The sequence below is a fragment of the Oncorhynchus clarkii genome, chromosome 22 (genome assembly GCF_045791955.1).
Source record: "Oncorhynchus clarkii lewisi isolate Uvic-CL-2024 chromosome 22, UVic_Ocla_1.0, whole genome shotgun sequence".
Classification (NCBI taxonomy): Eukaryota; Metazoa; Chordata; class Actinopteri; order Salmoniformes; family Salmonidae; genus Oncorhynchus; species Oncorhynchus clarkii.
Genome location: NC_092168.1, coordinates 50,428,193 through 50,438,925, shown reverse-complemented (window position 1 = coordinate 50,438,925; position 10,733 = coordinate 50,428,193).

Sequence of the window (10,733 nt, the reverse complement as noted above, 5' to 3'; positions counted from 1 at the left end):
AGTACAGTCAGCCATGTCGATCAGGGCTCCTGAATACGGTCAGCCGTGTAGATCAGTGCTCCTGAGTACAGTCAGCCATGTAGATCAGGGCTCCTGAGTACAGTCAGCCATGTAGATCAGGGCTCCTGATTACAGTCAGCCATGGAGATCAGTGCTCCTGAGTAAGGTCAGCCGCGTAGATCAGGGCTCCTGAGTACGGTCAGCCGTGTACATCAGTGCTCCTGAGTATGGTCAGCCGTGTAAGTCAGGGCTCCTGAGTACGGTCAGCCGTATAGTTCAGGGCTACTGATTACGGTCAGCCGTGTAGATCAGGGCTCCTGAGTACAGTCAGCCATGTAGATCAGAGCTTCTGAGTACAGTCAGCCATGTAGATCAGGGCTCCTGAGTACAGTCAGCCATGTAGATCAGGGCTCCTGAGTACAGTCGGCCATGTAGATCAGGGCTCCTGAATACGGTCAGCCGTGTAGATTAGAGCTCCTGAGAACGGTCAGCCTTGTAGATCAGGGCTCCTGAGTACGGTCAGCCTTCTAGATCAGGGCTCCTGAATACGGTCAGACATGTAGATCAGGGCTCCTGAGTACAGTCAGCCATGGAGATCAGTGCTCCTGAGTACAGTCAGCCATGTAGATCAGGGCTCCTGAGTACAGTCAGTCATGTAGATCAGAGCTTCTGAGTACAGTAAGCCATGTAGATCAGGGCTCCTGAGTACAGTCAGCCATGGAGATCAGAGCTTCTGAGTACAGTCAGCCATGTAGATCAGGGCTCCTGAGTACAGTCAGCCATGGAGATCAGTGCTCCTGATTACGGTCAGCCGCGTAGATCAGGGCTCCTGAGTACGGTCAGCCGTGTACATCAGTGCTCCTGAGTACGGTCAGCCATGTAGATCAGAGCTTCTGAGTACAGTCAGCCATGTAGATCAGGGCTACTGAGTACAGTCAGCCATGAAGATCAGGGCTCCTGAATACGGTCAGCCGTGTAGATCAGAGCTCCTGAGTACAGTCAGCCATGTCGATCAGGGCTCCTGAATACGGTCAGCCGTGTAGATCAGTGCTCCTGAGTACAGTCAGCCATGTAGATCAGGGCTCCTGAGTACAGTCAGCCATGTAGATCAGGGCTCCTGATTACAGTCAGCCATGGAGATCAGTGCTCCTGAGTACGGTCAGCCGCGTAGATCAGGGCTCCTGAGTAAGGTCAGTCGTGTACATCAGTGCTCCTGAGTATGGTCAGCCGTGTAAGTCAGGGCTCCTGAGTACGGTCAGCCGTATAGTTCAGGGCTCCTGATTACTTTAAGCCGTGTAGATCAGGGCTCCTGAGTACAGTCAGCCATGTAGATCAGAGCTTCTGAGTACAGTCAGCCATGTAGATCAGGGCTCCTGAGTACAGTCAGCCATGTAGATCAGGGCTCCTGAGTACAGTCGGCCATGTAGATCAGGGCTCCTGAATACGGTCAGCCGTGTAGATTAGAGCTCCTGAGTACGGTCAGCCTTGTAGATCAGGGCTCCTGAGTACGGTCAGCCTTCTAGATCAGGGCTCCTGAATACGGTCAGACTTGTAGATCAGGGCTCCTGAGTACGGTCAGCCATGGAGATCAGGGCTCCTGAGTATAGTCGGCCATGTAGATCAGGGCTCCTGAATACGGTCAGCCGTGTAGATTAGAGCTCCTGAGTACGGTCAGCCTTGTAGATCAGGGCTCCTGAGTACGGTCAGCCTTCTAGATCAGGGCTCCTGAATACGGTCAGACTTGTAGATCAGGGCTCCTGAGTACGGTCAGCCGTGTACATCAGTGCTCCTGAGTATGGTCAGCCGTGTAAGTCAGGGCTCCTGAGTACGGTCAGCCGTATAGTTCAGGGCTCCTGATTACGTTCAGCCGTGTAGATCAGGGCTCCTGAGTACAGTCAGCCATGTAGATCAGAGCTTCTGAGTACAGTCAGCCATGTAGATCAGGGCTCCTGAGTACAGTCAGCCATGTAGATCAGGGCTCCTGAGTACAGTCAGCCATGTAGATCAGTGCTCCTGAGTACAGTCAGCCATGTAGATAAGGGCTCCTGAGTACAGTCAGCCATGGAGATTAGAGCCCCTGAGTACAGTCAGCCATGTAGATCAGAGCTCCTGAGTACAGTCACCCATGTAGATCAGGGCTCCTGAGTACAGTCAGCCATGTAGATCACATGGCTCCTGAGTAGAGTCAGCCATGTAGATCAGGGCTCCTGAGTACACTCAGCCATGTAGATCAGAGGTCCTGAGTACAGTCAACCATGTAGATCAGTGCTCCTGAGTACAGTCAGCCATGTAGATCAGGGCTCCAGAGTACAGTCAGCCGTGTAGATCAGGGCTCCTGAGTACAGTCAGCCGTGTAGATCAGGGCTCCTGAGTGCAGTCATTCTTGTAGATCAGGGCTCCTGAGTACGGTCAGCCGTGTACATCAGTGCTCCTGAGTATGGTCAGCCGTGTAAGTCAGGGCTCATGAGTACGGTCAGCCGTATAGTTCAGAGCTCCTGATTACGGTCAGCCGTGTATATCAGCGCTCCTGAGTACAGTCAGCCATGTAGATCAGAGCTTCTGAGTATAGTCAGCCATGTAGATCAGGGCTCCTGAGTACAGTTAGCCATGTAGATCAGTGATCCTGAGTACAGTCAGTCATGTAGATCAGAGCTTCTGAGTACAGTAAGCCATGTAGATCAGGGCTCCTGAGTACAGTCAGCCATGGAGATCAGAGCTTCTGAGTACAGTCAGCCATGTAGATCAGGGCTCCTGAGTACAGTCAGCCATGGAGATCAGTGCTCCTGATCACGGTCAGCCGCGTAGATCAGGGCTCCTGAGTACGGTCAGCCGTGTACATCAGTGCTCCTGAGTATGGTCAGCCGTGTAAGTCAGAGCTCCTGAGTACGGTCAGCCGTATAGTTCAGGGCTCCTGATTACGGTCAGCCGTGTAGATCAGTGCTCCTGAGTACAGTCAGCCATGTAGATCAGAGCTTCTGAGTACAGTCAGACATGTAGATCAGGGCTCCTGAGTACAGTCAGCCATGTAGATCAGGGCTCCTGAATACGGTCAGCCGTGTAGATTAGAGCTCCTGAGAACGGTCAGCCTTGTAGATCAGGGCTCCTGAGTACGGTCAGCCTTCTAGATCAGGGCTCCTGAATACGGTCAGACTTGTAGATCAGGGCTCCTGAGTACAGTCAGCCATGGAGATCAGTGCTCCTGAGTACAGTCAGCCATGTAGATCAGGGCTCCTGAGTACAGTTAGCCATGTAGATCAGTGATCCTGAGTACAGTCAGTCATGTAGATCAGAGCTTCTGAGTACAGTAAGCCATGTAGATCAGGGCTCCTGAGTACAGTCAGCCATGGAGATCAGAGCTTCTGAGTACAGTCAGCCATGTAGATCAGGGCTCCTGAGTACAGTCAGCCATGGAGATCAGTGCTCCTGATTACGGTCAGCCGCGTAGATCAGGGCTCCTGAGTACGGTCAGCCGTGTACATCAGTGCTCCTGAGTATGGTCAGCCGTGTAAGTCAGAGCTCCTGAGTACGGTCAGCCGTATAGTTCAGGGCTCCTGAGTACAGTCAGCCATGTAGATCAGAGCTTCTGAGTACAGTCAGCCATGTAGATCAGGGCTCCTGAGTACAGTCAGCCATGTAGATCAGGGCTCCTGAATACGGTCAGCCGTGTAGATCAGAGCTCCTGAGTACAGTCAGCCATGTCGATCAGGGCTCCTGATTACAGTCAGCCATGGAGATCAGTGCTCCTGATTACGGTCAGCCGCGTAGATCAGGGCTCCTGAGTACGGTCAGCCGTGTACATCAGTGCTCCTGAGTATGGTCAGCCGTGTAAGTCAGAGCTCCTGAGTACGGTCAGCCGTATAGTTCAGGGCTCCTGAGTACAGTCAGCCATGTAGATCAGAGCTTCTGAGTACAGTCAGCCATGTAGATCAGTGCTCCTGAGTACAGTCAGCCATGTAGATAAGGGCTCCTGAGTACAGTCAGCCATGGAGATCAGAGCCCCTGAGTACAGTCAGCCATGTAGATCAGAGCTCCTGAGTACAGTCACCCATGTAGATCAGGGCTCCTGAGTACAGTCAGCCATGTAGATCAGGGATCCTGAGTACAGTCAGCCATGTAGATCAGGGCTCCTGAGTACACTCAGCCATGTAGATCAGAGCTCCTGAGTACAGTCAGCCATTTAGATCAGGGCTCCTGAGTACAGTCAGCCGTGTAGATCATGGCTCCTGAGTGCAGTCATTCTTGTAGATCAGGGCTCCTGAGTACGTTCAGCCGTGTACATCAGTGCTCCTGAGTATGGTCAGCCGTGTAAGTCAGGGCTCATGAGTACGGTCAGCCGTATAGTTCAGAGCTCCTGATTACGGTCAGCCGTGTAGATCAGGGCTCCTGAGTACAGTCAGCCATGTAGATCAGAGCTTCTGAGTACAGTCAGCCATGTAGATCAGGGCTCCTGAGTACAGTTAGCCATGTAGATCAGTGATCCTGAGTACAGTCAGTCATGTAGATCAGAGCTTCTGAGTACAGTAAGCCATGTAGATCCGGGCTCCTGATTACAGTCAGCCATGGAGATCAGAGCTTCTGAGTACAGTCAGCCATGTAGATCAGGGCTCCTGAGTACAGTCAGCCATGGAGATCAGTGCTCCTGATTACGGTCAGCCGCGTAGATCAGGGCTCCTGAGTACGGTCAGCCGTGTACATCAGTGCTCCTGAGTATGGTCAGCCGTGTACATCAGTGCTCCTGAGTATGGTCAGCCGTGTAAGTCAGAGCTCCTGAGTACGGTCAGCCGTATAGTTCAGGGCTCCTGATTACGGTCAGCCGTGTAGATCAGTGCTCCTGAGTACAGTCAGCCATGTAGATCAGAGCTTCTGAGTACAGTCAGCCATGTAGATCAGGGCTCCTGAGTACAGTCAGCCATGTAGATCAGGGCTCCTGAATACGGTCAGCCGTGTAGATCAGAGCTCCTGAGTACAGTCAGCCATGTCGATCAGGGCTCCTGAATACGGGCACGTGTAGATCAGTGCTCCTGAGTACAGTCAGCCATGTAGATCAGGGCTCCTGAGTACAGTCAGCCATGTAGATCAGGGCTCCTGAGTACAGTCAGCCATGTAGATCAGGGCTCCTGAATACGGTCAGCCGTGTAGATCAGAGCTCCTGAGTACAGTCAGCCATGTCGATCAGGGCTCCTGAATACGGTCAGCCGTGTAGATCAGTGCTCCTGAGTACAGTCAGCCATGTAGATCAGGGCTCCTGAGTACAGTCAGCCATGTAGATCAGGGCTCCTGATTACAGTCAGCCATGGAGATCAGTGCTCCTGAGTAAGGTCAGCCGCGTAGATCAGGGCTCCTGAGTACGGTCAGCCGTGTACATCAGTGCTCCTGAGTATGGTCAGCCGTGTAAGTCAGGGCTCCTGAGTACGGTCAGCCGTATAGTTCAGGGCTACTGATTACGGTCAGCCGTGTAGATCAGGGCTCCTGAGTACAGTCAGCCATGTAGATCAGAGCTTCTGAGTACAGTCGGCCATGTAGATCAGGGCTCCTGAATACGGTCAGCCGTGTAGATTAGAGCTCCTGAGAACGGTCAGCCTTGTAGATCAGGGCTCCTGAGTACGGTCAGCCTTCTAGATCAGGGCTCCTGAATACGGTCAGACATGTAGATCAGGGCTCCTGAGTACAGTCAGCCATGGAGATCAGTGCTCCTGAGTACAGTCAGCCATGTAGATCAGGGCTCCTGAGTACAGTCAGTCATGTAGATCAGAGCTTCTGAGTACAGTAAGCCATGTAGATCAGGGCTCCTGAGTACAGTCAGCCATGGAGATCAGAGCTTCTGAGTACAGTCAGCCATGTAGATCAGGGCTCCTGAGTACAGTCAGCCATGGAGATCAGTGCTCCTGATTACGGTCAGCCGCGTAGATCAGGGCTCCTGAGTACGGTCAGCCGTGTACATCAGTGCTCCTGAGTACGGTCAGCCATGTAGATCAGAGCTTCTGAGTACAGTCAGCCATGTAGATCAGGGCTACTGAGTACAGTCAGCCATGAAGATCAGGGCTCCTGAATACGGTCAGCCGTGTAGATCAGAGCTCCTGAGTACAGTCAGCCATGTCGATCAGGGCTCCTGAATACGGTCAGCCGTGTAGATCAGTGCTCCTGAGTACAGTCAGCCATGTAGATCAGGGCTCCTGAGTACAGTCAGCCATGTAGATCAGGGCTCCTGATTACAGTCAGCCATGGAGATCAGTGCTCCTGAGTACGGTCAGCCGCGTAGATCAGGGCTCCTGAGTAAGGTCAGTCGTGTACATCAGTGCTCCTGAGTATGGTCAGCCGTGTAAGTCAGGGCTCCTGAGTACGGTCAGCCGTATAGTTCAGGGCTCCTGATTACTTTAAGCCGTGTAGATCAGGGCTCCTGAGTACAGTCAGCCATGTAGATCAGAGCTTCTGAGTACAGTCAGCCATGTAGATCAGGGCTCCTGAGTACAGTCAGCCATGTAGATCAGGGCTCCTGAGTACAGTCGGCCATGTAGATCAGGGCTCCTGAATACGGTCAGCCGTGTAGATTAGAGCTCCTGAGTACGGTCAGCCTTGTAGATCAGGGCTCCTGAGTACGGTCAGCCTTCTAGATCAGGGCTCCTGAATACGGTCAGACTTGTAGATCAGGGCTCCTGAGTACGGTCAGCCATGGAGATCAGGGCTCCTGAGTATAGTCGGCCATGTAGATCAGGGCTCCTGAATACGGTCAGCCGTGTAGATTAGAGCTCCTGAGTACGGTCAGCCTTGTAGATCAGGGCTCCTGAGTACGGTCAGCCTTCTAGATCAGGGCTCCTGAATACGGTCAGACTTGTAGATCAGGGCTCCTGAGTACGGTCAGCCGTGTACATCAGTGCTCCTGAGTATGGTCAGCCGTGTAAGTCAGGGCTCCTGAGTACGGTCAGCCGTATAGTTCAGGGCTCCTGATTACGTTCAGCCGTGTAGATCAGGGCTCCTGAGTACAGTCAGCCATGTAGATCAGAGCTTCTGAGTACAGTCAGCCATGTAGATCAGGGCTCCTGAGTACAGTCAGCCATGTAGATCAGGGCTCCTGAGTACAGTCAGCCATGTAGATCAGTGCTCCTGAGTACAGTCAGCCATGTAGATAAGGGCTCCTGAGTACAGTCAGCCATGGAGATTAGAGCCCCTGAGTACAGTCAGCCATGTAGATCAGAGCTCCTGAGTACAGTCACCCATGTAGATCAGGGCTCCTGAGTACAGTCAGCCATGTAGATCACATGGCTCCTGAGTAGAGTCAGCCATGTAGATCAGGGCTCCTGAGTACACTCAGCCATGTAGATCAGAGGTCCTGAGTACAGTCAACCATGTAGATCAGTGCTCCTGAGTACAGTCAGCCATGTAGATCAGGGCTCCAGAGTACAGTCAGCCGTGTAGATCAGGGCTCCTGAGTACAGTCAGCCGTGTAGATCAGGGCTCCTGAGTGCAGTCATTCTTGTAGATCAGGGCTCCTGAGTACGGTCAGCCGTGTACATCAGTGCTCCTGAGTATGGTCAGCCGTGTAAGTCAGGGCTCATGAGTACGGTCAGCCGTATAGTTCAGAGCTCCTGATTACGGTCAGCCGTGTATATCAGCGCTCCTGAGTACAGTCAGCCATGTAGATCAGAGCTTCTGAGTATAGTCAGCCATGTAGATCAGGGCTCCTGAGTACAGTTAGCCATGTAGATCAGTGATCCTGAGTACAGTCAGTCATGTAGATCAGAGCTTCTGAGTACAGTAAGCCATGTAGATCAGGGCTCCTGAGTACAGTCAGCCATGGAGATCAGAGCTTCTGAGTACAGTCAGCCATGTAGATCAGGGCTCCTGAGTACAGTCAGCCATGGAGATCAGTGCTCCTGATCACGGTCAGCAGCGTAGATCAGGGCTCCTGAGTACGGTCAGCCGTGTACATCAGTGCTCCTGAGTATGGTCAGCCGTGTAAGTCAGAGCTCCTGAGTACGGTCAGCCGTATAGTTCAGGGCTCCTGATTACGGTCAGCCGTGTAGATCAGTGCTCCTGAGTACAGTCAGCCATGTAGATCAGAGCTTCTGAGTACAGTCAGACATGTAGATCAGGGCTCCTGAGTACAGTCAGCCATGTAGATCAGGGCTCCTGAATACGGTCAGCCGTGTAGATTAGAGCTCCTGAGAACGGTCAGCCTTGTAGATCAGGGCTCCTGAGTACGGTCAGCCTTCTAGATCAGGGCTCCTGAATACGGTCAGACTTGTAGATCAGGGCTCCTGAGTACAGTCAGCCATGGAGATCAGTGCTCCTGAGTACAGTCAGCCATGTAGATCAGGGCTCCTGAGTACAGTTAGCCATGTAGATCAGTGATCCTGAGTACAGTCAGTCATGTAGATCAGAGCTTCTGAGTACAGTAAGCCATGTAGATCAGGGCTCCTGAGTACAGTCAGCCATGGAGATCAGAGCTTCTGAGTACAGTCAGCCATGTAGATCAGGGCTCCTGAGTACAGTCAGCCATGGAGATCAGTGCTCCTGATTACGGTCAGCCGCGTAGATCAGGGCTCCTGAGTACGGTCAGCCGTGTACATCAGTGCTCCTGAGTATGGTCAGCCGTGTAAGTCAGAGCTCCTGAGTACGGTCAGCCGTATAGTTCAGGGCTCCTGAGTACAGTCAGCCATGTAGATCAGAGCTTCTGAGTACAGTCAGCCATGTAGATCAGGGCTCCTGAGTACAGTCAGCCATGTAGATCAGGGCTCCTGAATACGGTCAGCCGTGTAGATCAGAGCTCCTGAGTACAGTCAGCCATGTCGATCAGGGCTCCTGATTACAGTCAGCCATGGAGATCAGTGCTCCTGATTACGGTCAGCCGCGTAGATCAGGGCTCCTGAGTACGGTCAGCCGTGTACATCAGTGCTCCTGAGTATGGTCAGCCGTGTAAGTCAGAGCTCCTGAGTACGGTCAGCCGTATAGTTCAGGGCTCCTGAGTACAGTCAGCCATGTAGATCAGAGCTTCTGAGTACAGTCAGCCATGTAGATCAGGGCTCCTGAGTACAGTCAGCCATGTAGATCAGGGCTCCTGAATACGGTCAGCCGTGTAGATCAGAGCTCCTGAGTACAGTCAGCCATGTCGATCAGGGCTCCTGAATACGGTCAGCCGTGTAGATCAGTGCTCCTGAGTACAGTCAGCCATGTAGATCAGGGCTCCTGAGTACAGTCAGCCATGTAGATCAGGGCTCCTGAGTACGGTCAGCCGTGTACATCAGTACTCCTGAGTATGGTCAGCCGTGTAAGTCAGGGCTCCTGAGTACGGTCAGCCGTATAGTTCAGGGCTACTGATTACGGTCAGACTTGTAGATCAGGGCTCCTGAGTACAGTCAGCCATGGAGATCAGTGCTCCTGATTACAGTCAGCCATGTAGATCAGTGCTCCTGAGTACAGTCAGCCATGTAGATCAGGGCTCCTGAGTACAGTCAGCCATGGAGACCAGAGCCCCTGAGTACATTCAACGATGTAGATCAGAGCTCCAAAGTACAGTCAGCCATGTAGATCAGGGCTCCTGAGTACAGTCAGCCATGTAGATCAGTGCTCCTGAGTACAGTCAGCCATGTAGATAAGGGCTCCTGAGTACAGTCAGCCATGGAGATCAGAGCCCCTGAGTACAGTCAGCCATGTAGATCAGAGCTCCTGAGTACAGTCACCCATGTAGATCAGGGCTCCTGAGTACAGTCAGCCATGTAGATCAGGGATCCTGAGTACAGTCAGCCATGTAGATCAGGGCTCCTGAGTACACTCAGCCATGTAGATCAGAGCTCCTGAGTACAGTCAGCCATTTAGATCAGGGCTCCTGAGTACAGTCAGCCGTGTAGATCGTGGCTCCTGAGTGCAGTCATTCTTGTAGATCAGGGCTCCTGAGTACGGTCAGCCGTGTACATCAGTGCTCCTGAGTATGGTCAGCCGTGTAAGTCAGGGCTCATGAGTACGGTCAGCCGTATAGTTCAGAGCTCCTGATTACGGTCAGCCGTGTAGATCAGGGCTCCTGAGTACAGTCAGCCATGTAGATCAGAGCTTCTGAGTACAGTCAGCCATGTAGATCAGGGCTCCTGAGTACAGTTAGCCATGTAGATCAGTGATCCTGAGTACAGTCAGTCATGTAGATCAGAGCTTCTGAGTACAGTAAGCCATATAGATCCGGGCTCCTGATTACAGTCAGCCATGGAGATCAGAGCTTCTGAGTACAGTCAGCCATGTAGATCAGGGCTCCTGAGTACAGTCAGCCATGGAGATCAGTGCTCCTGATTACGGTCAGCCGCGTAGATCAGGGCTCCTGAGTACGGTCAGCCGTGTACATCAGTGCTCCTGAGTATGGTCAGCCGTGTACATCAGTGCTCCTGAGTATGGTCAGCCGTGTAAGTCAGAGCTCCTGAGTACGGTCAGCCGTATAGTTCAGGGCTCCTGATTACGGTCAGCCGTGTAGATCAGTGCTCCTGAGTACAGTCAGCCATGTAGATCAGAGCTTCTGAGTACAGTCAGCCATGTAGATCAGGGCTCCTGAGTACAGTCAGCCATGTAGATCAGGGCTCCTGAATACGGTCAGCCGTGTAGATCAGAGCTCCTGAGTACAGTCAGCCATGTCGATCAGGGCTCCTGAATACGGTCAGCCGTGTAGATCAGTGCTCCTGAGTACAGTCAGCCATGTAGATCAGGGCTCCTGAGTACAGTCAGCCATGTAGATCAGGGCTCCTGAGTACAGTCAG